This window comes from Pinus tabuliformis, chromosome 7 (genome assembly GCF_031772625.1).
Source record: "Pinus tabuliformis cultivar Carrire ecotype Pingquan chromosome 7, CPIR1, whole genome shotgun sequence".
Classification (NCBI taxonomy): domain Eukaryota; kingdom Viridiplantae; phylum Streptophyta; class Pinopsida; order Pinales; family Pinaceae; genus Pinus; species Pinus tabuliformis.
Window position 1 is genome coordinate 291,489,560 of NC_142293.1, and position 27,502 is coordinate 291,517,061.

The window sequence follows — 27,502 nt, forward strand, 5'->3', positions numbered from 1 at the left end:
TCTCTGGCTCGAAATGATGATGCAGGTCCTCTACGTCACTCCTTCTCTGCTGCCTTCTGCTTAGGAACAACTCTGTCTCTTGGGATAGTTGTTTCTGCTGCAAATTTTCTAATTTCAGCGGGTGCCTTTAGTTCTCCTGTGATCTGCAACACTCTGATACCATGTTGAAATTTCTAAGTTTAACCCGATAGAAATTCTTTCTACATTATCTGGTTTACTTCACCTACTTGTTTATTTCTTTACAAGTTATTTAACCATATAAATACTGAAGATAAACACAAATGCAGTCTCAACTCATCTACAGATCATCAACTGAAAATAACAGACAAACACACAAGGGACACCATTATATTTGGACAATCGTCCCTAGAAAAACCCAACTTCGAAAAACCGGTGTAGCAGTTCTAAGGGTTTTATTATTAAGCATCTTTCTTGAGTACAACTAGGGTGCCAAACTGGCTCACCCAACAAAGAAATCTATCTGGCAGTGATACTTCTCTTCAAAAGTAGATATTCAACGAGTCTGCTCCACAAAATTCTCTCCGACGCTTCTTTGAAGCTCTGCGTCAGCCCTCTTGGTCTCTGCGTCACTCAGAAGCCCCTTGCGTCAGCGTTCTGCTGCTCTGTGCTAGCACCCTGGCCTTTTGCGTCACCCACGCAAACCCTGCTAGCCTTTGCGCAGTCACTCTGGCCCTCTGCGTGGCACCTGCTGGCTCTGTGTAACCTCTCTGCCTTACCGCCGATCTCTCAGCCCTATATCTGCCTCTCTGCTATGCACTCATTGCCCCTTGCTGCAACTCTAATCACTTGTTTGAATTTTCTCAACAAACCCCGCTCCAGAAAATCGAACTGACTAATCAATCTTGGGGTATCTCCAACTGACCCTCAAGCCTCCTCTTATACTTTTTTTTGTTGAGTCTTCAACGGCCAAGATTAAATCTCTAATTAATAGCTAAGATTAGATTTGACTTGATCCATGTCATTTAGAACATTCTCACCTGGTTTTATATTAATACCTATTAATATTTTAATTTTCCTAAATTTAGACTTAGGAACTCCACTAAAAATATTAATTATTTTAATATCTCTCTAACCGGGTGGAATTTCCTGAAACCATTTCTAGGTCCTAGAGATCTCATGTGCTTTAGCCTCTACACCAATTTTCATGGCTAGAGCATGTTGATTTGGGGTAGCATCAGATGTGCTCTAGCCACAAAAATTGTTGGAGAGGCTAAAGCACATGAGATCTCCAATACCCAGTAATGGTTTGGGCAGATTCTAAACAGTTTGAGATATACTAAAATAATTGATATTTTTAATCGAGTCCTTAAGTTTAAACTTAGGGAAAATAAAATATTAATATAAAACTGTGTTAAGGGTCCAAAAGTCATCGATCAAGCCAAAGTTAATCTTAGTCGTTGATTAGGGACTTAATCTCGGCCGTTGAATTGTCAATGAGAAAAGTATAAGAGGAGGCTTGAGGGTCACTTGGAGAACACACCGAGTTGATCAAGATTTCATTTTTTTGGGGCAGGGTTTGTTGAGGAAGTCAAAAGAGTGATCAGAGTTGCAGCTGAGGGGCAGTGAATACAGAGGCAGAGAGGGTACCGGGAGAATCAATGCAGAAGCCGGGAGAGAAGGATGTAGAGCTAGCCAGAGGCCACGTAGAGCTAGCTAGGGCCCACGCAGAGGCAGCCAGGAGCTGCGCAGTGCCTCAGAGAGCCAGTGTGGGTGACGTAGAGGCTCTAGAGGATGATGCAGTGCCTCTAGAGGTTGACGCAAGCATTATTGGGTTGATGTTGGGCCAGCAAGGGCTGACGCAGTCCCTAGAGGCACACACGGGTTTTCATGGAGCAGATTGGAGCTAGGAGTTGTCGGAGTGTTTATCCGGGGTTTCAGCCGGAATATCTGCTTCCAAGTAGAGAGGTACTACTGCCGAGATTATTTTCTGTTGGGTGAGCCGGTTTTGGCACCCATATTGTATTCTGAAACTTAATAATTAAAACCCTTAGATAGCTGCACAAGTTTTTCTGGGGACATTGGTCCAAAAGCAACGGTGTCACTTGTGTGCTTGTTTTGTTTCCTTCACTTGATAATCTGTAATGTGTTGAGCATGCACTTGTATTTATTTTTAGTATTTACATGGTAAATAACCTGTTAATTAATCAGAACAAGTAGGCAGAAATAAATCAGAAAAGTACATTAAGGGTTTCTAACAGTTAGACTTAGAAATTCCAACATGGTATCAGAGCGTGGTTGCAGATCACAGGAGAACTGAGGACATCAGCGGAGCAGAGCAACAGCAGCAGAAAACAATTGTCTCAAGTGATAGAAGCTCTTCCTCGCAGAGAAGCAGCAAGGAGGGGGTGACGCAGTGCCTGCCTCGTCAAGTTTGAGCCAGGAAGAGGATCAACGCAGTGGCAGAGGGGAGCAAACTCGACCTACGCAGTGCCCAGTCATCTTTCTCAGTCAAGAAGGATTGACGCCCGTGGCCAGGAGGTGCGAATTTTGTTGGTGTCGGGATTGCGCAGAGCCTAGAAGCTCTAACCTTCAGTTTGCCGGGGCTTAGGAGGCTATGGGTAAGTTGCAAAGTGAAGCTGATGGGTATTGTAGTCAGAACAGTACCTAACAGGGCAAGACCAGGGAGGAGGGAGTTGCTACTGAGGATTTCTAGCCAAGAAATCCGGATCAAGGGTGCAGCTGCACTAAGGATCGGAGTGGGGGCATCTCGACATTGGCAGAGGGGTCTCCAGGAGGGAAATCGAGGCTCAGAGGGAGTCACACCGAGAATTTCCAGAAGGGAAGTAGAGGAGCAGCGAGATGGCAGTGAACGGGGTAAGAGACTAGGACAGACTGGATGAAGCCTTAAACTTCGTAGTCTGTGTTGATTTGGGGTAGCATCAGATGTGCCCTAGCCATGAAATTTGGTGGAGAGGTTTGGGCACATGAGATCTCCAATACTTAGAAAGGGTTTGGGCAGATTCTAAACAAATCAGGAGATATTAAAATAATTAATATTTTTAATGGAGTCCCTAAGTCTAAACTTAGGGAAAATAAAATATTAATGTGTATTAATATGAATCTGTGTTAGAATGGTTCAAAAGACATGGATCAATCCAGATTTAATCTTAGCCGTTGATTAGGGACTTAATCTAGATTGTTGATTTATCAACGAAGAAAGTATAAGAGGAGGCTTGAGGGTCACTTGGAGAACACACTGAGGGAGACCAGTCAGTTCAATTTCTGGAGCGGGGTTTGCTGAGAAATTGAACCAGTGGTCTGGAGAGCAGTCAGGAGGCAACAAGTACGGAATAGAGAAACGGGAGATCAGCACAGAGGTAGAAGAGGCAGATGCAGAGCCAGAGGAAGCCATGCAGAGGCAGCAGAGACTGTGCAGAGCTAGAAGGGCCTGCATCATCCACGCAGAGGCTGCAGGAGTAATGTAGAAGGCCAGAGAAGCTGCACAGTGCCTAAGTAGGCTGAATCAGAGGGTTTCAGAAGAAGTGTTGGAAATTTGTCTATCTGTGGGTAAGCCAGTTTGGCACCCTGTTGTACTAGAAAATTGCTGAATAATAAAATCCTCCTTTGCTGCACCAGTTTTCCCACATTGGGTTTTTCCGGGGACATTAGTCCAAAATAACTGTGTCAATGTGTGCATATGTTTGTTTCTGTATTACAGTGTGATATCTGCAGCAGTATTTATTTTAATGTTTGTTGAAGTAATTTCATGAATAACTTATGGTGAAATAAGTAGGAAAAGTAAATCAGTTGCTGCAGTTATAGAATTTTCACATGGTATCAGAGCAAGTAAGCAAAGACAGAAAGGGAAAATCAGTTATGGGTCGAGACCACGATGCAGAGGCATCCACCTCAGGGGACTCATGTAGATTTTCAGAAGAGAGAGATTTCGATTTCTCTATGTTGGCTTCTAGGTTGGAAGAAGAAGTGGTGTGCATGACTAGTGCTGCATCATGAGAAGTATGGTATATAGACAATGGAGCCTCATGGCATATGGCGGGAATCAGGGAGTGTTTCTTGGAATATCGAGAAGAGAAGATGAATTTTCAGATCACCATGGGGAACAAGGCAAAGTGTACTCCAGTAGGAAAGGGTACCATAGTTTTTCAAACAGAATCAGGAGAACAGTTTCGTGCCACTAATGTGCTGCATGTACCAGGATTGGGGAGCCACTAATGTGCTGCATGTACCAAGATTGGGGATGAACTTACTTTCTGTGTCACAACTATAAGGGAAGGGCTATGACGTTTACTTCATCAAGGAAAAGGTATACGTCAAACACCCGAGCTGGAAAAAGAAAGTACAGATCAGGATCAAAAGTAATCGGTTGTATAGATTACAACTAGAATCCCCAATGGCACTAATAGGCAGTCATGGGAACAAAGACTTGAACAAACTATGGCACAGAAGGATGGGTCACTTGCACCATGGAGCTCTAAGAATTCTTGGGAGCACTGTAATAGGAGTTCCGGATCTGAGTACAGAACGAGATGATGTATGCAAGGGATGCGCTCTAGGAAAGTATGCCAAGGCGGCATTTCCTAGGAGCAACCATAGGGCCAAGAGTGTACTAGGATTGATACACTCAGATATCTGCGGACCTATGTCCGTCAAAGCTCTCAGCAGTGCCGAGTATTTCCTTACCTTCATTGATGACCACTCGAGGAAAACTTGGATCTATTTTTTGAAAACCAAGGATGAGGTTTTTTGTCAATTCAAGGAGTTCAAGGCTCTAGTGGAGAATCTGACAGGTAAAAAAATAAAAGTCTTGCGCTCAGATAATGGTGGAGAGTATGTCGATAAGGACTTCACTGATTAATGCGCTAAGGAGGGCATCAGAAGAGAGTGGACAACTCCCTACAATTCAAAGCAAAACGGGGTGGCAGAAAGGAAAAACAGGGCTATTGTAGAAGCAGCTAGGGCCATGTTGTATGATCAAGATATGCCAAAATTCTTGTGGGCGGAAGCATGCAACACAATTGTCTACGTTTAGAACAGGACTCCTCATTGGGCATTGGGCAAGATTTCTCCAAAGAAAGTCTTTACTGGGAAGACGCCTAAAGTCTCATGTATGCAAATTGAAGAAAGCCTTGTATGGGCTGAAGCAGGCACCAAGAGCATGGTATGGTCGAATAGATGGCTACTTGCAGAAAATGGGGTTTTTCAAGAGTGACGCGGATTCGAATCTCTACTATCTAGTCGTAGAGAACAAGCCACTTATCTTAGTATTATATGTGGATGATCTCTTCCTGACAGGATCATCCAGACTCATTGAGGACTGTAAGAAGAATCTAGCCATAGAGTTCGATATGAAGGATTTGGGATGAATGTACTATTTCCTAGGGTTGGAAGCAGTGTTGTGAGGGAGCGCCCCCCCCCCCCCGATCCCGCTCCCAATCCGCGCTTCGGGCGGGAGCGACTTGGGAGCGGGTCGGGAGCGCACTCCCTAAAAAAATTTTCGCTCCCTGCCTTTTTGAGAGCATTTTGCCTTTTTTGCAAAAAATTTTTTATAGTAATGTTCGAAATGCAATTTTTTTGGAAAGAAACAAATAATTTTTGAGTGGGGCAGCTTAATAATCAAGTCTAGGTCCTAGTATTGATATGCTATTCATGGTAATATTAAACTCTTAAAGTAAAAGTGACACTCTCCTTAATCTTCATTTTCATCTTTTTACTTAAGTTTTTAACATTACTATGAAATGACTCAGGATGTTTGAGAGTGGTTCTGGCCTCATTGGATTTCATATGGAGAAAGTAGAATTTTAGATTTCATTCAAAATCCAGCAGACTTATCAGTTTTTCAGGATTTCAGGATCGGGGGATTGCAATGTTTCCATTGAATTTTGTCATGTATTAGGGTATGGAACTCGTATTTAATCAAGAGCACCAATCCCTCTATGTACCTTGATGTTAGTGACATTGGTTGTCGAACTTCTCTATCATGACCCTCCTAAAAATGTACACATCACTCAAACAAAATCTTGACTTGACATGCTATGCTTTTTCTATCTTATGTTAATGCTTAAAGGGTGATATTAATGACAAAGATCCCTATACAGATACAGAAGTAATGACAAAGATGCCTCTGGATATTAATGCTTAGAGGGTGATATTAATGACAAAGATCCTGATTTTCCAACAAGACTAAAAAATTAGACATTTCTCGCAGTGGCAAGAGGCCCAAGCATAAGAAATACATAATAGATTTACTTCTCTTTTCTAGTTTCTAGTAGCTTTTATAACTATTGACTCTTTCATATTTATTATGATATTTTTTTAAACAATATATGACAATTTAAGTTTGAAGCTGGCAATTATAACTCATTAGTAATGAATTATGAATATGATGCTTCATGAAAGTTGAAATTTGTTTCATTTCATTTCATTTTATAACATTTCATTTCATGTTAAATACTATTTTTGTAATGGTTACACTTAGCTTACAAGTACAACTTTGGTGATCAATGATGATAAATGTTATATATTGAATTTTGAAAGCTTGAAACTTTAAGATTGATGAATCATGAGACTCAATATGTTGTATGTTACTATGTTACTAACTTCTGGACGTGGTTGATGAAGATTATAACTTCTAAATGATTGTTGTTATATGGTTCAATCTATGTTTTTTTATGTTTTTTATATCTAATTCATTATTCTACATGTTTTTGATGACATATATGTATCAAAATATAAAAAATATATATATTATATAAAAAACGCTCCGGGATTCGCACCCAAACCGGGAGCTTCTGAAAATGTCGCTCTTGCTCCCGTTTTTGCTCCCGCTCCCAAGTAACACTGGTTGGAAGTTTGGTAGCAGGAAAGAGAAATCTTCTTTGGGCAAGGGAGGTATGCTACAGAAATCCTGAAAAGGTTTGAGATGGGACACTGTAGGCCTATGGCTACGCCAATGATCACCAACTGGAAGAAGATTGATGCATCAGAAGACAAGGATGTTGATCCCACCCTATACTGACAGCTCATAGGGTCCCTGATGTATCTAGTCAATACTAGGCCAGATATTTGCTACACTGTCAACACCCTCAGTCAATTCATGGTGGAACCAAAGAGGGCTCATTGGGCAGCAGCGAAACACGTTCTCAGCGAAGTCACCTGACACGGGGATTCAAGATTCGTGGTGTCGAATTCGGACACGTTGACCCGCCGGAACAGGGCACATAGGATTCGTTCAAGATTCGTGGTGTCGAATTCGGACACGTTGACCCGCCGGAACAGGGCACATAGGATTCGTTATATATATATATATATATATATATATATATTAAAAATTAGATATTTCTTACACAAATTTTAATTAATGATACAAATTTATTGATTTCAAACATAGATCTTCATCTATAGCATGCATAGTACATACAAAATTCAAATACATGTCAGTGGTACTGGTCACATAAATCATGATTCATAATTCATAACTGAAAGACAACTTACAACTACAAGATAGGAAGATAAACACACTGACAACTGTAGTTTTCTCATGAAGTCATCATATCAAAATGTGTTATATAGGTAGTGCTGGTGCAATGCCAATGGCAAATAGAAATAGAAAATATAAAACAACTACAGGTATACAAGCCTCAAGGCATCAATCCTCATCATCAGCATCAATATCCTCATCATCATGGTCCCTGTTGACCTCTACTGGTCAACTACCCATGCAGTACATCCCCCTTTTCTTGGCAAAAAGGGCCAGCACCTGATTAGCATGTCCGTGCCATCCTGCCATCATCAGCAACTTGATCTTTTTGATTGTAAACCCAGTCTGCATGTATGAATTGTAAATAATCTAAGCAGATCAGAGTCATGTATGTAAAATTGCCTAGGTGGACCTAACTTTCTGATGATAATCTACGTCCCGGAAGGTTTTTCATCTCACCGATCCACGGATCGGCAGAGTTTTCCTTCAAACCTGACCCCAAAGCCGGGATGGACTTTGTCATTGGAATTTTAGGAGAATCCTAGTGTGTTGATCTGCTAGATTATAGTTGTGTCGCAGAACTGGGTGATTTGTGAGGGTCTATGTTAAAGGGGTTTTCTCCCTTAAGATGTAAATTGTAAAAGTCATGATGTAATGTGTCCTGAGGGTCGAAAAATGTTTTAAATCCCCTCATGAGTCCTAAGTCCTAGGTCCTAGGTGATGTTTTCCGAAGGCTTAGTTCGATGATCCATTTTAAAATAAATTAAAAAATTAAAAAATGAATAAAAATAATAAAATAAGTAAAAATTAAAAAAAATGAAATAAATAAAAAATAATAAAAATTAAAAAATAAAGCAAAAAACCTAACTAATAAAATAATAATATTTTAAGTGAATAAATCGACGGATGAGATCAAGAGATGTCTTGATCTTCATCAACGGTCGAGATCATTTCTGCATGGATCACTCGAACTAGCCATTGGAGGCATTTCCTTTAAGTAGGGTGCTAGGGGTCATATCAGATCATCGGATCTGTGAGTCTAAGACTGAAGAAGCTCTCTTATAAATCTGTTTCTGGTTAATAAAAGAAGACTTTGGGGTCCATATCTCGCTGGTGTTACTCTCTTAAAATGCTGTGAGATTGTTTTAGTTTCTGCATATTTTATTTTCAGTCATTGATAATAGCTTGTTTTAAGAGTATTGTGAGCACAGGTATCTTGTTCACTTGCTAGGGTTTGGGTGCTGTTAGGGTTTCTGAAGTAATGGCAGGTATCTCCATTACTTCCTGAGATCTAGCAGCATTCTTGCCCTCTTTACTGATGGTTGTTTCTGAGCTGTGCAGAAAAACCCTTGCTGAAGAAGATTTGGTGGGCGTTAGGGGAAGTTCTCGGCTGAACCAGCCAACTCCCACAAGCATTTTTTGTTGAGCCCAGCTGGATTTGATCCTGGGTCTATCATTCGGTTTTATTTTTTTTAGTTTGCATGAGAGATTTTCTGAAGTTCTTCACAGTGAAAATCTGAAAATCTTTATTTCTTTAAAATATTTTTGTGCCTATTGCTGAAATCTGGCCGTCAAAGGGGCCAAATCTGTAAATTAATCAGTTGTTTTAGGGTTTCAAATTTTTCTAATCTAGGGTTTCAATTTTTTTTGCAGTTTTCTTAAGGGTTTTGTCTTCTTGCGATTGCAAGACCGCCAGCAATCTCCTTGCCCACTGCACCTGTAAATGATAAACGCCAATCCGGTATATTTATGATGAATCAATGACAGTTTGTTCTGGATCCATTTCAAGGAGCGTATGCCTGTGTGTAAAGTAAAACTGCCGGCGTAAAAATATTCTGCTCCAGTATCTTGATAAGCAAATCAATATTCGTAGTGGATACCAGTTTTATGCTTCACAGCCCAAGGTTTTTGTCATTTTCGTTTTCTGGGCCAGATCACAATGTTTGCGTATTTCCCTGAATCAATTTGAAAGTCAGGAAATGTTTCTAAGGCGTGGTTCGCTCAGCATTTTTGATTTACACAACCTATCCAAAAGGCGTTGCTCGGTCCTCAGTGTAAAATATGAAACGATTATGCAATCGCTGATGAAAATCCTTTGTTAACTGAACGGAACTGTGCCTGCCCTTCCTTCACACAGAAAAATAGCAGCTCCTGCGTCCGCCGATGTATAATTCTTATTTACGCACGACATCAAGTTTCATTTGCTGCGTGGGTTAATCAGGCAACGCAAGCTATCTCAGTCTTTCGGGCCAGCTTTAAACCACTGTTGCACATGAATCCGACGTCGACGAAAAATCTGGCCGCTGGAAATCGTAGCAGGAGCTCTTTTCTCTTGTGGGTATATACGTGAGTTAGGGCGTATTTGCCTGGGTTGAACGCGGTGAATTTGGGCGAATCCTCCTGCGGTTATGGTTTCCACCACGGATCTAAAAACGCTGCCATCCAGGCTTCATCGTGTCTGCTAGCAAAGCGTTTCAAAATCCGCTGGCATATCCCTTCTTTTTGTTCCGCGTAAGGTTTTCACGACTATGCATTTGCGTATCAGGTATCATCGTTTCAACGATTTTGGTTTTATGTAGATATTTGCTTAGTTTTTTTTATTTACGTTTAGTTCAGGTTTGATTAGATTTAGATTTAAAATTTTGTATAGTTTTGTTTTTAAAATAGATTTTAATTTTAGATTTTAGTTTAAATTAACGTAGATTCTAATTAGATTTCAAATTTAATTTTTTTTTAAGTAATTTAGGTTTTGTTTTATGTAGTTTTTTTTAATTTAGTCTTTTTTTTTTGGGTATTTTGAAAATATAAAAAATAAAAAAGATTTATTTAATTTTAGTTTAGTTTTCTTTTTTTTAGAATTTTTTCTTTTTTTAAAAATTTTTATCATATAAAAAATAAAAAAGAGTTTAGATTTAGTTTTAAATTTCTTGTTTTCATTATAAAAAAAAAAAAAAAAAAATTAAAAAAAAAAAAAAGATTTATAAAAAAAAAAAAAATTTAGGCTTAGTTTAATTTTTATGCAGTTAAGTTTTAGATTAATTTTATTTAGGAATTTTGGTTTTAATTCTTTGCCTGAAAATCATAAAAATTCTTGTGGAAAATTATTTTTGCCAGTTTCAGTTGTTTTCATGTTATATCTTTCATGCTGAGATGCTAAATTTTCAAGTTGAGATACGAAATATGATATCTGGTTAATGGTTTAAGATTCTCGTGGTGGTTTAAAGCATTTATCTTTTCGAAACTTTCAGTTGCTGGATATCATTTTGGTTATTCTTAAAGCATTGTGATTTAGCTGATGACAAATGATTGCCGTTCACGGTTGATGTTTCTATAATCATTTAACAAGTAATCGTTTTAACCACAATCTCTTAAGGCACTGGTCTGCTAAATTAATCAAATCCATCGAGTGCTTTTTTGTATCGTATCTCGTGTCTCCCAACCAACTGGTCAACAGATGGTCTCATCATCTCACAGGGTCTACCCCCCTTAGCCGCGGGAGACAGGCTTAAACGGAGGGATCGGGGATCAGAGTGACAGCCCCTGGTCTGAGCGTTGTCGTGTCAATCTGCGCGACAACATTTTTTGGCGCCGTTGCCGGGGACACTTTGTTCTCGGTGTTTCAAACGACAATCATTCATCTTCTCATCTTTCTCATCCCTCAGCTGAGCTGGCAGATTCAATATTTTGGCATCTTTTCATCCCATATCAGCAGCATTTCTTGGGTTTGTTTCTTGTTTGGGTGGCGACTCCACTTTCTCATTTTTCCCAAACAAGAAGCTTTCATCATATCTGCTTGTGGTTACTTTTTGGGATCCTAGAATCAGATTCATTGTTCAAGTGGCGACTCCACTTCTTTCATCTCTTAATTTTCTTGAGCAGAAATCTCTTTCTATCATCCATTTGATCCCTTATTGTTCATCATGGATTATTCATGTAAACCATGTCATTTTACTGATAATCTCCATGATCTTCCGAAAGAGGCCATTTCTAAATTATTTAAGTTCTCGGGTGATGATCCGGTCGCTGTTAGACATCATTTAAACATGTTTACTTGTGTAATGACCATATATTGTAGACTTCCTCAATATAATCATGAAGATTTCAAGATGCGTCTATTTGTCCATTCTTTAGAGGGTGATGCCTTGAATTGGTTTAATAATTTTCCTAATGATTTTTTCACTTCTTTACAAGACATTCTCAATGCTTTTAAAGATAGATATGATAGTCCAAACAGCTTGCCTTCTGCCCCTAAAATTGTGCAACAGAAAGAAAGAATTCAAGATCAGAATGTGTCATCAACCGAAACTATTGCAGATCAAGTTCATGATAGTGAAAAATCAGGGATAAATGACAATGAAAAGGAAGAGCAAAAGCAAATAATACAAGATTTAATGATGCTGGTGAAAAATATGGAAAGCAACCAAACTAATCTTATCAATGCTGTTAAAACTTTACGCACCCATCTGAAAAAACGTAATAAGGAGATTGAGGTCACGCAAAATCAGCATGCTAAGGAAATTGAGGCCATGAAAACTAAATATGAAGCAGAAATTGGAAACATGCAAGCGAATCACGAAGAAGAAATAAATTCCATGCAGCATTGCTTGATGAACATAATGGAAGAAAATGTTAAAGTAATAAAAGACATGGAAGAACATCATGCCAGACAAATCAGTGCTATAAAGGTTGAACACTCTAGACAGATGGATGCCATTAGAATACAGGTTCGAAAGTTTCAGCAATTGGAAGATGAAAGAAACCAGGTAACATCAATAGATCAGGAGCCTTCTCATTTGTTGCAACAAGCTCCATCTTATTATGAGGAGGTTATTAGTTCAATTGAAAGATATCCAGATCTTAAGAATGATAAAGATCAGATGCAGGATAAAGAATGACATATCACGCATACTTCATCTGATAGTTTTGAAACAGAAAGTTCCAGGTTATCAGTTATTCCACCTGCCAGAAAGAAAAAACGCAGGAGAAAGAAGATTAGACGAAGATTTGATGCATCGGACGGCCGTGAGCAGCTTGATTTTCGGATAGGAAAGAGTCCTACCATATGCAAAATTGGACATGGCACATCCGACAAGCAGCCGACAGATTTGCTTGAAAGCAGGCAAATGCTCAGTATGCACTATATTGAACACATCTGATGTCGTAGGGCATCCTTTGTATCGTATTTCTAACCCTCCTTGTTTTTTCCGCATTTTTATTTCTGCTTTAGATAGTTAATAAATGAAGAGCTTTTTTTCTTTCCTGTGCTTAATGTATATGCTGATTTTTGGATGGACGCTACTTATTTTTGTTGTATGGATGCAGATTCTGGATTCTCACATTCCTGCAAGCAGCAACATGTCCCCAAGTAGAGCCAGATGTTGACCTCTACTGGTCAACTACCCATGCAGTACATCCCCCTTTTCTTGGCAAAAAGGGTCAGCACCTGATCAGCATGTCCGTGCCATCCTGCCATCATCAGCAACTTGATCTTTTTGATTGTAAACCCAGTTTGCATGTATGAATTGTAAATAATCTAAGCAGATCAGAGTCATGTATGTAAAATTGCCTAGGTGGACCTAACTTTCTGATGATAATCTACGTCCCGGAAGGCTTTTCGTCTCACCGATCCACGGATCGGTAGAGTTTTCCTTCAAACCTGACCCCAAAGCTGGGATGGACTTTGTCATTGGAATTTTAGGAGAATCCTAGTGTGTTGATCTGCTAGATTATAGTTGTGTCGCAGAACTGGGTGATTTGTGAGGGTCTATGTTAAAGGGGTTTTCTCCCTTAAGATGTAAATTGTAAAAGTCATGATGTAATGTGTCCTGAGGGTCGAAAAATGTTTTAAATCCCCTCATGAGTCCTAAGTCCTAGGTCCTAGGTGATGTTTTCCGAAGGCTTAGTTTCGATGATCCATTTAAAATAAATTAAAAAATTAAAAAATGAATAAAAATAATAAAATAAGTAAAAATTAAAAAAAATGAAATAAATAAAAAATAATAAAAAATTAAAAAAATAAAGCAAAAAACCTAACTAATAAAATAATAATATTTTAAGTGAATAAATCGACGGATGAGATCAAGAGATGTCTTGATCCTCATCAACGGTCGAGATCATTTCTGCATGGATCACTCGAACTAGCCATTGGAGGCATTTCCTTTAAGTAGGGTGCTAGGGGTCATTTCAGATCATTGGATCTGTGAGTCTAACACTGAAGAAGCTCTCTTGTAAATCTGTTTCTGGTTAATAAAAGAAGACTTTGGGGTCCATATCTTGCTGGTGTTACTCTCTTAAAATGCTGTGAGATTGTTTTAGTTTCTGCATATTTTATTTTCAGTCATTGATAATAGCTTGTTTTAAGAGTATTGTGAGCACAGGTATCTTGTTCACTTGCTAGGGTTTGGGTGCTGTTAGGGTTTCTGAAGTAATGGCAGGTATCTCCATTACTTCCTGAAATCTAGCAGCATTCTTGCCCTCTTTACTGATGGTTGTTTCTGAGCTGTGCAGAAAAACCCTTGCTGAAGAAGATTTGGTGGGCGTTAGGGGAAGTTCTCGGCTGAACCAGCCAACTCCCACAAGCATTTTTTGTTGAGCCCAGCTAGATTTGATCCTGGGTCTATCATTCGGTTTTATTTTTTTTAGTTTGCATGAGAGATTTTCTGAAGTTTCTTTACAGTGAAAATCTGAAAATCTTTATTTCTTTAAAATATTTTTATGCCTATTGCTGAAATCTGGCCGTCAAAGGGGCCAAATCTGTAAATTAATCAGTTGTTTTAGGGTTTCAAATTTTTCTAATCTAGGGTTTCAATTTTTTTTGCAGTTTTCTTAAGGGTTTTGTCTTCTTGCGATTGCAGGACCGCCGGCAATCTCCTTGCCCACTGCACCTGTAAATGATAAACGCCAATCCGATATATTTATGATGAATCAATGACAGTTTGTTCTGGATCCATTTCAAGGAGCGTATGCCTGTGTGTAAAGTAAAACTGCCGGCGTAAAAATATTCTGCTCCAGTATCTTGATAAGCAAATCAATATTCGTAGTGGATACCAGTTTTATGCTTCACAGCCCAAGGTTTTTGTCATTTTCGTTTTCTGGGCCAGATCACAATGTTTGCGTATTTCCCTGAATCGATTTGAAAGTCAGGAAATGTTTCTAAGGCGTGGTTCGCTCAGCATTTTTGATTTACACAACCTATCCAAAAGGCGTTGCTCGGTCCTCAATGTAAAATCTGAAACGATTATGCAATCGCTGATGAAAATCCTTTGTTAATTGAACGGAACCGTGCATGCCCTTCCTTCACACAGAAAAATAGCAGCTCCTGTGTCCGCCGATGTATAATTCTTATTTACGCACGACATCAAGTTTCATTTGCTGCGTGGGTTAATCAGGCAATGCAAGCTATCTCAGTCTTTCGGGCCAGCTTTAAACCACTGTTGCACATGAATCCGACGTCGACGAAAAATCTGGCCGCTGGAAATCGTAGCAGGAGCTCTTTTCTCTTGTGGGTATATACATGAGTTAGGGCGTATTTGCCTGGGTTGAATGCGGTGAATTTGGGTGAATCCTCCTGCGGTTATGGTTTCCACCACGGATCTAAAAACGCTGTCGTCCAGGCTTCATCGTGTCTGCTAGCAAAGCGTTTCAAAATCCGCTGGCATATCCCTTCTTTTTGTTCCGCGTAAGGTTTTCACGACTATGCATTTGCGTATCAGGTATCATCGTTTCAACGATTTTGGTTTTATGTATATATTTGCTTAGTTTTTTTTATTTACGTTTAGTTCAGGTTTGATTAGATTTAGATTTAAAATTTTGTATAGTTTTGTTTTTAAAATAGATTTTAGTTTAAATTAACGTAGATTCTAATTAGATTTCAAATTTAATTTTTTTTAAGTAATTTAGGTTTTGTTTTATGTAGTTTTTTTTAATTTAGTCTTTTTTTTTTTGGGTATTTTGAAAATATAAAAAATAAAAAAGATTTATTTAATTTTAGTTTAGTTTTCTTTTTTTTAGAATTTTTTCTTTTTTTTTAAATTTTTATCATATAAAAAATAAAAAAGAGTTTAGATTTAGTTTTAAATTTCTTGTCTTCATTATAAAAATAAAAAAAAAAAAAAAAATAAAAAAATTATAAAAAAAAAAATTTAGGCTTAGTTTAATTTTTATGCAGTTAAGTTTTAGATTAATTTTATTTAGGAATTTTGGTTTTAATTCTTTGCCTAAAAATCATAAAAATTCTTGTGGAAAATTATTTTTGCCAGTTTCAGTTGTTTTCATGTTATATCTTTCATGCTGAGATGCTAAATTTTCAAGTTGAGATACGAAATATGATATCTGATTAATGGTTTAAGATTCTCGTGGTGGTTTAAAGCATTTATCTTTTCGAAACTTTCAGTTGCTGGACATCGTTTTGGTTATTCTTAAAGCATTGTGATTTAGCTGATGACAAATGATTGCCATTCACGGTTCATGTTTCTATAATCATTTAACAAGTAATCGTTTTAACCACAATCTCTTAAGGCACTGGTTTGCTAAATTAATCAAATCCATCGAGTGCTTTTTTGTATCGTATCTCGTGTCTCCCAACCAACTGGTCGACAGATGGTGTCATCATCTCACAGGGTCTACCCCCCTTAGCCGCGAGAGACAGGCTTAAACGGAGGGATCGGGGATCAGAGTGACAGCCCCTGGTCTGAGCGTTGTCGTGTCAATCTGCGCGACAACAGTCCCCACTGCTCTCCTCTGCATCCTCCTCCTCCCTTGTATCCATAGTCGCCTCTGCATCTGCTAGTGTGGAGGATGACCCCTCTAAGTCATCAAATCTAATAGGCTCTAGCACTGGATCACTGAGATCCATGTTGGCCAATGCCAACTCAATGCTGGTGTCCAAACCCATATCATTAGGAAACACATCCCACATCTTTGTCTTTCCCCTCAACCACTCTTCCCTCTGCCTGTAAATAAGACGAAGGTTGGTGTGCACATACACTATTGTCTCTGCCTTGGACTACTCAAGCCTGTTCTTCTTCACACTATACAAATTTGCATGTGTGCTCCAATTCCTCTCGCAACAAGAGAATGAAGTCACCTGAGAGAGGAGCCTCATGGCTAACTGCTGAAGAGTAGGGCTTGTTGCCCCATGATTTGCCCACCAAGAATAGGGCTTCTTAGCCCCCCTGTCTCTAATCACATCATAACCTCCAAATCGACCACTGCCAGTGGAAAACTTTGCAAAGGCATCCTCCACCTCAGCGAGTAATGCACTCTCCTGAAAAATCCGCCTGAATGCCTCTTTCCTCCCCTGTGAGATTTCACCATCCATGTGAGGAGGGAATCTGCAGGAAGGTCCACCATTCAGCCACTCATGGCTATAGTATTTGGGGTTCAATGAGTGAGCCAAACAATGTAAAGGTGTACAATTCTTGTCCCATCTGCTGACAAGAATATTCTGTATAGTATCACAGAAGGCCTCTAGTGATGTCTCATACTTGGGGCACTCACTTTATAGAATAATGCTCCTCGTAGACTTAATCATGGAATCCCATCCCTCATAAACCTCTCCTAGGATGGGTTTGTCTGTATCTACAAATCGAAGCAAAGAAATGATAGGGTTCATGATCCGAATAATTAGATCTACCCTCTCCCACCAAGCATCATCTAGCACTGTGTCCTTCACTCTTTTAGAGGCTACTTGATTTGTCTTTCTCCAAAAAGATCAAAACTCATAAATAACCATGGCCCCAAGAGCGGTCTTGACCTCCCTCAACCTCTTCAACATCATGAATGAAGAGGCAAATCGTGTATCAGCAATCTTCAACAATGATAGATTGGTGTACTCCTTGTAGATAGTGAGGGCATCTGTATGATTTTGCACAAAGTTACGGATATGTCTTGCATCCTCAATAATGCTTCCATTCCAAAGCACATCAGAAGCAATGGATTTCAGTGCTAAGTTCAATGAATGGACAATGCAAGGTGTCCAAACCACTTATGGATATTTAGCTTCCACAATCATGCTAGCAGCCTTGCAAATAGGTGCATTATCTGTAATGATTTGCACACAAGAATCAACACCTACATCTTCAATAACTTTAACAAATAACTCACCAATAAATTGTGGATCCTTGTATTCACCAAATGTATCCACTGCTTTCATGAAAACTGGACCACTCAAGGAAGACACCATGAAGTTGATGATTGGGTGTTGTGTTGGATCTGTCCATCCATCAGAAACAATGCTAACCCCAGATGTTGGCCATGATGCTACAATAGGCTCAAGCATTTTTTGCACCTCTTTTTTTGCCTTCGTCAACAATGTGGTTCTCAGCTTCTCTGACCCAGGAGGCACATACCCTGCTGGAGCCCCTTGAGTTAGAGCTCGGCACATCTCAATAAATAGAGGTGAGCATACAACATTAAATAATATGAAGTTTTGATAGAAGAAGAAGGCAATGGTGAGATCAAGCTCTTCCCGTCTCTCTTTTTGGAAAATCTTGTCCATTGGACCAAGTGCTTATCTTCTTGCTGCTTGTCCCCCAGTAGAAGTAGAACTCTCAAATGGAAATTTGGTAGTGGCTTTCCTCAAAAATGGAAGGGGGTATTCATTCTTGGGTTTTCTTGATTTTGAAGCCACATGTTCCATACCAACAGTGGACTCCTTTTCCAATCTTTTTTTCTTTTGTAAAGAAACAGCTTTACAAGCTCCAATCCCACAACCTGGTAAAGCTAACAAATGTGCTTTCACACAGTAATATGTGCTTTTGAAATAAATGTGACAAAAGTTGCATTTCCACTACACATTGCCTCCTCCCTTTCCCTTGGTGTTTGTCCCATCCTCTCTTGTGACATATTTCCACAATGGATATTTATCATTGTCTTTAGGTCCTCTTCTTCCCTCAACATTACTTGCAGCAGACTCTGATGATACTGGGGGAAGAGGGGCATCTTCACCCATGACATTCTTGCCCTTCCTTTGCCCCCTAATTGTTGCCTTTGATTGAGCCATGAATACTGTAAAAGAAATGAACAAAAGATGCACAAATTTGTAAACAAAAAATCATATACAAACTGCTGTAATAGAATAAGAAATGCAAAAAAATGGAGCTGAAATGCACTTACTCGGTGCATAAATCTCCTTGCCGAACACTCTACTCCCTTAACTCCTTGCTCCAAACCCTTCTCCACTTGCCAACAGATCAAACAACGCTTGCCAAATAATAAACACTGTGGCTGTAATGAACAAATGCGGCTTTTTCTAACCCACGCAGGTCACTTTTCCGCCAAACGAGTCTTGGAAAACACGACACGATGTCAAAAATCGTGACACGCTGGTGAATTTCGTGACACGCTTGGGGATTCGACGTGTCATAATCGGATTCGATGTGTCATGTTTTTTGGACACGATTTTCGAGCGAATTGTGTCCGACACGACGGATTCGGATTCGTGGACCCTATATAACGAATCCGGTTACTTAGGTTCTCAGGTATTTGTAGGGAACAATTGATTATGGGCTATCATACACCAAGGGGAAGGATATCAGGGTGAGTGGATTTATTGATGCAGATTGGGCAGGAAGTTTAGTGGATCGGAAAAGTACTTTTGGGTACTGTTTCAACATTGGATCAGGAATGACCTCCTAGTGCAGTAGGAAACAGAAGTTCGTGGCTCCGAGCTCGTCTAAGGTAGAATATATGGCAGCAAGCACAGCTTCGTGTAAAGCCATATGGCTTAGAAAACTACTGGTAAACCTATTCAGAAGAAATATGGAGGCGGCCAGGATCATGTGTGATAATCAGAGTTGCATCAAACTCTCTGAGAATCTAGTATTCCATGATAGGTCGAAGCATATTGATATCCGGTGTCACTTTGTCAGAGATTGTGTCCAACAAAGAGCTGTACAGTTGAGCTACACTCCTACAGGGGAACAAGTCACAGATATCCTCACCAAGGCCCTTGGAAAGTCAAAATTTGACTACTTCAGGGAAAAGATGGGGATGATAAAGAACCTTTTTCAGAAGTAGTATGCTAGCACCACGAATGAAGAGAGAGTTGCAGTGCAGAAGTAGTGTTGGGAGAAAGGACCAGCAGCAGCATAGATGCAGAGGGAGTTGTAGTGCGGATGCAGTGTTGGGAGAAAGGACCAGTAGCAGCACGGATGCAAAGGGAGCTGTCGTACAGATGCAACAGTGGCAGTAGTAGAGTCATGGGCAGCAGTATAGGATGTAGCAGTGCAGAGGATGTTGGGCAAGGAGGCTTAACATAAGCACAGGGACTGATGTCGGATGATCAGAGTAATACTCAGTGAGGAGTATTGCTAGAGCACAGTCCTCGCTAAGAGGGAGTGTTGATTTGGGGTAGCATCGGATGTGCCCTAGCCACGAAATTTGGTGGAGAGATTGGGACACATAAGATCTCCAATACCCAGAAAGGGTTGGGCAGAGTCTAAACAGATCAGGAGATATTAAAATAATTAATATTTTTATTGGAGTCCCTAAGTCTAAACTTGGGGTAAAATAAAATATTAATGTGTATTAAATTATTAATATGAATCTGTGTTAAAATTGTCCAAAAGACATGGATCAAGCTAGATCTAATCTCAGCCGTTGATTAGGGACTTAATCTCGGCCCTTGATTTATCAACGAGGAAAGTATAAGAGGAAGCTTGAGGGTCACTTGGAGAACACACTGAAGGAGACCAGTCGGTTCAATTTCTGGAGCGGGGTTTGCTGAGAAATTGAACCAGTGGTCTGGAGAGCAGTCAAGAGGTAGCAAGTACGGAACAGAGAAACAAGAGATCAGTGCAGAGGTAGAAGAGGAAGACGCAGAGGTAGCAATGTTAAATTATGGTATGTTCTATGTTTAGAGCAGTTTATTTATTTTTCTTCTTATTAGCCACAGATTAGCAATCACATATACATTAAGTAAAGTGCAGATAGAACATTAAATGATCAACAGAAAACAAGCCAAGACAAGAGACACAAGATGTGGCGGCTAGCCAAGGACAAACTCCAATGCGGGGAAACCCTTTGACCAAATCTTCTTTTATCTTCAATAGTTCAGCAGAGAGAAATGGTACAAAATCTGAATTCTGTAATTTAATATCAGCAGCAGCAAACCCTAGATCGGCAAAGTCAAACTTGATCAAACTAGCTAAAATTGACCTCTAAAATACTTGGTCAATTTCCGGTCAACTTGTCCTCGAACATCCTGAAGAAACAACTCTTGAACAGCCCCAAATGTTCAGCCAATTTGCAGATTTCTGAAGTCAACTTGCAGCCCTAAACTAGGGCAGTCAACACCGATCAAACCAGAGGTCAGATCACCTTGATTTTCATGCCAAAAATTGTGGCCTGCCTAGGAGTGGCAACCACACCCAATCCGCACTTCTAGAAGGTCAATGCTTGGTCAACGCTGGTCAAAAAGATGACCTGCTGCCCTAGGGTCCTTTTTGCGTCTTCCTTGCCCTAGGACGTCTTTCTTTTAGCCACACATGTGAGAGAGAGAGAGGCTCCTTTTATGCATAGGGGAGAGAGAGAGAAGATGAGTGAATTGAATTGTCCGAATGAGGAGAATAATCCTTGTATTTATATGCAAACGTTGAGGTTGAATAGACATGACTGTTGGGCTTCTGAGCCTACATAAGTTTGTTGGCCAACCTTGACAATTTGTCCTTAATCAAAATAAATTCATATCTCCATAAATACTTATTGAAATTGGATGATCTTTAGATTAATCCTACACCTCTCGATAAGAGTAATCTAGGAAAAATATCAAAAGCCATAAATAAGGTGATCCACATGGAGTTTGGCCCTAGTTGCCAATTTTAACACTTCCCTCTCAACTAGGGAGAACTTCATCTGCAATCTGTCAGACCGTTGCTACTATCCATCCATTGAATGCATTGTCCTATATAGCTTGACCCCACTCTGCTCTACTCTGCTTTGCTCCACTCGAACTATGAAGAAGAAGAAAAGATCGAGGATGTATCATACCATCCTCCATTGACCTGAAGTTAGTCTCAGAGTGTGAACCACTCTCACTGATCCCAGATCAATGGAGGTCATCCTAGCGTAGGGAGTACGGTAGATACAGCGATGCGTCCATCGATAGTACTACTATGGTCTTTATCCTCATTTCCCTGCTCATTGATCAGATGAGAGGTACTTCCCATGAGTCCCAGACTGCATGGGTAGGATGCCTCGACAGGAGAACTAATCATCCTATCCACAAGAGAACGAATCATCCTGTCCAGTGGATGCCACGGAGAACTAATCATCCTGCTCCACAGTCGCCACGGAGAACGAATCATCTTGGCCCACAGGAGAACTAATCATCTTGTTCCACAGTTGCCACAGGGTGTCACAGGGGAAGGTTGAACCTTTATCCTGTACATAGTGCACCACCAGGGGATGGTGAGTCGCCTTGTGGTCACATGTCGCTCCAAGAAGTACCCCGTGCCCCCCCTGGAGCTCCCAGAGCTCAATACATCATACTCGACCCTCATAAGAGCGTCTATGAACGACACCAAGTCGTTCTCGGAAAGTCAAGAATTTGACCTTTCCTAGGGGCTTTGTCAAAATGTCGGAGACCTGTTCATTTGTACTGATATGTTGGAGCCTTATTGCTCCTCGCTGCACCATATCTCGATGATAGTGGTACCTGATATCGATATGCTTGGAGCGATCATGAAATACGGGATTCTCTGATAAACGGATCCTGCTTTGGTTGTCACACAGAATCATAGTGGTATCCAATGTAAATCCAAACAGCTCATTGAAGAGCTTTCGCAACCAGACTGCCTCACAGGAGGCCATGCTAACAGCAATGTACTCTGCCTCGGCGGTGCTCAAAGCCACCGACTTCTGCTTCCTGCTCATCCAAGATATCGAGGCAGATCCCAAAGAGAAACAGCACCCAGAAGTGCTCTTTTGGTCCACCACACTGCCTGCCCAATCAGCATTGGTATATCCAAGTAGTCTTACATCTCTAGTAGTGTATCTCAACCCATGAGTGATTGTTCCACGAAGATATCTCAGCGGATTCTTAGCACCAATCCAATGTGTGTGGTGAGGCTCAACCATATGTTGACTCAATGTGTTGACTACAAAGCATATATTTGGATGGGAGTTCACCAAGAACATTAATGCTCCGACGAGTTGACGATACTCGGTAGCATTTTGTAAAACAGGTCCGGCAGCACCACTGCTTAATTTCTTGAAGTCAAGCTCCATCGGGGTAGTTACGGACTTGCAGTCCACCATGCCGAATCTCTCCAATATCTTCACCGCATATTTTCCTTGAGATAGGAAAATCTCCCCTGGTTTCTGCCAGACTTCCAGTCCTAGGAAATAGTGCATAAGTCCTAGGTCTTTCATCTCGAACTCAGAAACCAGCTCCCTCTTACATTCGTGAATGAGAGGGTCTGCACCTGTTAGAAAGAGATCGTCAACATATAGCACCAGTATGAGAGGCTTGTCATCTATAACCTTAAAGTAAAGGTTAGGGTCGGCTTCACTCCTAGTGAATCCTAGCTTCACCAAGTAGCTATCGATCCTCTCATACCATGCTCGGGGTGCTTGCTTTAGCTCATAGAGGGCCTTCTTCAACCTGCACACATGAGATTCTCGATCATAAATCTCAAATCCTTCGGGTTGCTCCACATAGACCTCCTCTTTGATCTGACATCCATCTAATGTAGGTTCCATCCTTGCGAAGCAGCAAGGGCTATGATCGAGCGGATGGTGGTATATCGAGCAACAAGTGCAAATATCTCATCATAGTCTATACCTTCCTTCTGGGAGAAGCCACGAGCGACAAAACGAGCCTTATACTTTTCCGCACTTCCATCAACTGCATGCTTTATCTTGTAAAGCCATTTTGAAGTGACAACTGCTTTGTCCTGGGGTCTGGGGACCACATCCCAAACATCGTTTTTCATAATGGACTCATTCCTCGGTCATAGCATCCTTCCATACTTGATGCTTGACGACATCTGTGAATGACGAAGGCTCATTTTGTATGATTGTGCTCATGATGGTCAAGTATCCCTGATACCTGTTCGGCTTCTTACTTTCACGGAAGGTTCCTTGGGGTGCAATGTGTCCTTCAACATCATCAAGTGTCCCCCTAAGCCATGAAGGCCTCTTCCTAGAAGAGGAAGGCTCTTGCGAAGGAGGATCAATAGGATCCATAGTTTCTTCCACATCGGGCATCATCTCATCTTCTTTTTCCTTCGCTTCTCCGGTGTTAGCTTCTTTAGATCCCCTTAAACTAGGAAGATTGTCTACTTTGCTAAGAGCCATATCTTCGTCAAAGGTGACATCATGACTAATCTCGACTTCCCTTTGACCAGCGACATAGATTCTATAGCCCTTAGTATTTTCGCTATAGCCCACAAAGATTCCTTTCTTTCCAGATGCACCCAATTTATTCCTTTTTTCTTTAGGCACATGAAAATATACAAGGCTTTCAAAAATTCTAAAATGAGATACGTCAGGTTTCTTATCGGTGAACATTTCTTCAGGAGTCTTGGAATCCAATGCTTGATGAGAACATCGGTTTTGTACATATACAGTGGTATTTGCAGCTTCGGCCCATGGAAACTTCGGAAGTCTTTGATCATGGATCATAGCACGGACAGCTTTCACAATTGTACGATTCTTCCTTTCAGCCACACCATTCTGTTCAGGAGTGTATGGTGTAGTAGTCTCCCTCTTAATGCCAGCCTCTTTGCAAAAGTCATGAAACTCATTGGATTCATATTCAGTCCCATGTCAGTCCTTAAGATTTTGATCTTCTTTTCGGTTTGATTCTCGATCAAGGCTTTGAAGTGCCGAAACTAGGAGAACACTTCATCCTTCTTTTTCAAGAAGTATATCCAAGTCTTGCCAGAATAATCATCTGTAAAAGTGAGGTAATATAAATATCCTTCCAAGAAGTTCACAAGCATCATACCGGATATGTCTGAGTGAACCAACTGCAATATATCAGAGGTCTTGCTTTGGCTTGAGGGGAATGGTCCCCTTTTGAGCTTCCCTTCAGCACATCCTGGACATAACACCTTCTTGCTCTGATCTGAACTCGGGCATCCCGGTCACCATTTTTCTTACATCGGGTAGAGCTTTATAATGAAGGTGAGCAAACCTCCGATGCCATAGTTTGGACTGAAGAGATGTGTCACAAGACATGACACCCAGCGGACTTCCACTGACCTAATATAATGAATCAACTCGAAACCCAAGAGTAAAAGCATCTTTAAAGTTCTTTTTCCATACACATACCTTGCCATTGCTGAAGGCCACCTTGTAGCCTTTGTCTTCCATTGCCGAAATGGACACCAGGTTCTTTTTGAGATCAGGTATATATAATACATCTTGTAAGTGGATGGTATTACCTTGATTCAATTGAAGAGTGACATTTCCTACGCCTTTCACGGGATATTTTGAATTATCTCCAAGAACTATTTCCAGGTTGGTTTCCTTCTCTATCAGATTATAAAGAGCTTCTTTGTAACCAGTGAAGTGCCTTGAGACACCACTATCAATAAGCCAATTTCTTAGCAAGTCCGGGGGAGCAGTAGTAGATAGAGCTGCTGGTAGATAATATTCATCTTGCTTATTGTTAACAGTGTTAGATTCATACCTGGAATTTCTTGCCTTCTTGAAAGGTTGTCCTCTTCCTTGATTTCCGGCACTTCTTTTACCTCTACCATTCCTTTGATTGCCTTGAGAGGGATTTTGATCATCGTCCCGGTGTGAGTCCCCTTTATTAGGGCACTCCCTTGTATAGTGACCCATTTTATTGCAATTGTAACATCGTTCTTTTCTTCCACCCTTTGGTCTAGCCTTTCCTTTGAATTTAGCCCCAAAATTGTTTCTTCTTTTAGTATGAGAAGAAAAGGCAGAGGGATGACCTTTAAGTATGGGCATTTCTTGCTCTTCCATCCTCGTTTCTTCTTGAATGCATCTGGCCATTAATTCCTCAAATCCAGGAATTAAGTTATTGTTGAGAAGAGTAGTCCTGAATATATACCATTCAGATGGCAATCCTCCAAGAGTTGTGAGTGTCATTTCCCTGTTAGGAATTACTTCTCCAATAGATAGGAGATTGTTCTTGATCTCAGTGATCCTTAAGAAATATGCTTGCGTACTCTCATCTTTGCCCTTCTTAATTTCTTTCAGCTTATTTCTAAGAAACAAGACTTGATTTGCATCATTAACTTTAAATAAACTCACCAGTCTATCGTAGATTTCCTTGGAGGTGTTCAACTTGGAAACATAGGCCACCAAGCGCTTGTCGATAGAGTCCCGGATGATCTTCCTTGCTATGACTTCTCCTTTGGTCCATTTGTTCCTAACAACAGCGGATGCATTTGATGGAGGCTCAACAATCCCGCCTCTCACATGGTCCAACACTTCCTGCTCTTCTAATGTTAGATCGAAAGACATCTTCCATCCGTGATAGTCAGACTTCTCACGGAGTTTGTCTTCAGCAGGGAAGTGTGTTGAGGACCCCATGATTTCTTTTTAAGATAGCCTTGCCAACCTTCTCTTCGGTGATTGCTCTTGCTCTTGCTTGGGCTTTGTCTTCACCTCAGCTCTGATACCATGTTAAATTATGGTATGTTCTATGCTTAGAGCAGTTTACTTATTTTTCTTCTTATTAGCCACAGATTAGCAATCACATATACATTAAGTAAAGTGCAGATAGAACATTAAATGATCTATAGAAAACAAGCCAAGACAAGAGACACAAGATGTGGCGGCTAGCCAAGGACAAACCCTACTGTGGGGAAACCCTTTGATCAAATCTTCTCTTATCTTCAATAGTTCAGCAGAGAGAAATAGTACAAAATCTGAATTCTGTAATTTTATATCAGCAACAGCAAACCCTAGATCAACAAAGTCAAACTTGATCAAACTAGCTGAAAGTGACCTCTAAAATACTTGGTCAATTTCCAGTCAACTTGTCCTTGAACAGCCTGAAGAAACAACCCTTGAACAGCCCCAAAAGTTCAGTGAATTTGCAAATTTCTGAAGTCAACTTGCAGCCCTAAACTAGGGCAGTCAACATCGGTCAAACCAGAGGTCAGAACACCTCGATTTTCGTGCCAAAAATTGTGGCCTGCCTAGGAGAGGCAACCACTCCCAATCCACACTTCTGGAAGGTCAACGCTTGGTCAACGCTGGTCAAAGAGATGACCTGCTGCCCTAGCGTCCTTCTTTCTGCATCTTCTTTTCCCTAGGACGTCTTCCTTTCAGCGACACGTGTGAGAGAGAGAGAGAGAGGCTCCTTTTATGGGTAGGGGAGAGAGCAATGTTGCACGAAGCAGGGGCGAAGCGGAAGCGTTTTTTGGAAGTGGGGACACAGAAGCATCATTTTCCAAAAATCTAGGAAGTGAAGCGTCCGTGGAAGCGTCTGCTATATATATATATATATATATATATTTATTTATTTATTTATTTATTTATTTTTTTGCATTTATACTCAAAACAAACATCCCAAATACCAAATTAATTGTAGAAGACATGAAAACATGCATATTTTTGCATAAATCAAAATAGATATAACATCCATTGTACATTAATGATTAATTATTCGAGCATCAACCATTTAGATGCATCAACCATCTAGAATCTAGATTCTTCTTCTCTTGTCTAGCCTTTGCCTCTACCTCGATTGTCTAGAGATATTAGTCAACATTGCCCAATTTTGATCAAACTACCTAATTCAAGACTTGAAATATGGTAGAAAAAGATTAACATGCTTGATCGATGATTTTGACTTGATTGAAAGGTAATTTTTTGCTAAGGGCATGCCGCGTGACAAAGGAGTTCAACAATTAACACCACCAACACTAGGGTACATATAGGGCTTGGTGCTCTTGATTAAATGCTAATCGCATACCTTCATACTTGATATAATCTAATGAAATTCCACAATCCCATTGATCCTGAATTCCTGAAAACTGTTAAGTCTGTTGAATTTTGAATAGGATATGAAATTCTATTTTCTCCATATGAAGTCCAATGAGGCTGGAACCACTC

At 40.2% G+C, this 27,502-nt stretch overlaps 1 protein-coding gene across 1 annotated transcript in view; it reads left to right on the forward strand.

The window, feature by feature from the left end:
* The window catches only part of RCK (DNA helicase ROCK-N-ROLLERS), a 418,165-nt gene that overhangs the window by 385,461 nt on the left and 5,202 nt on the right, over positions 1–27,502 (forward strand). The window lies entirely within an intron of this gene.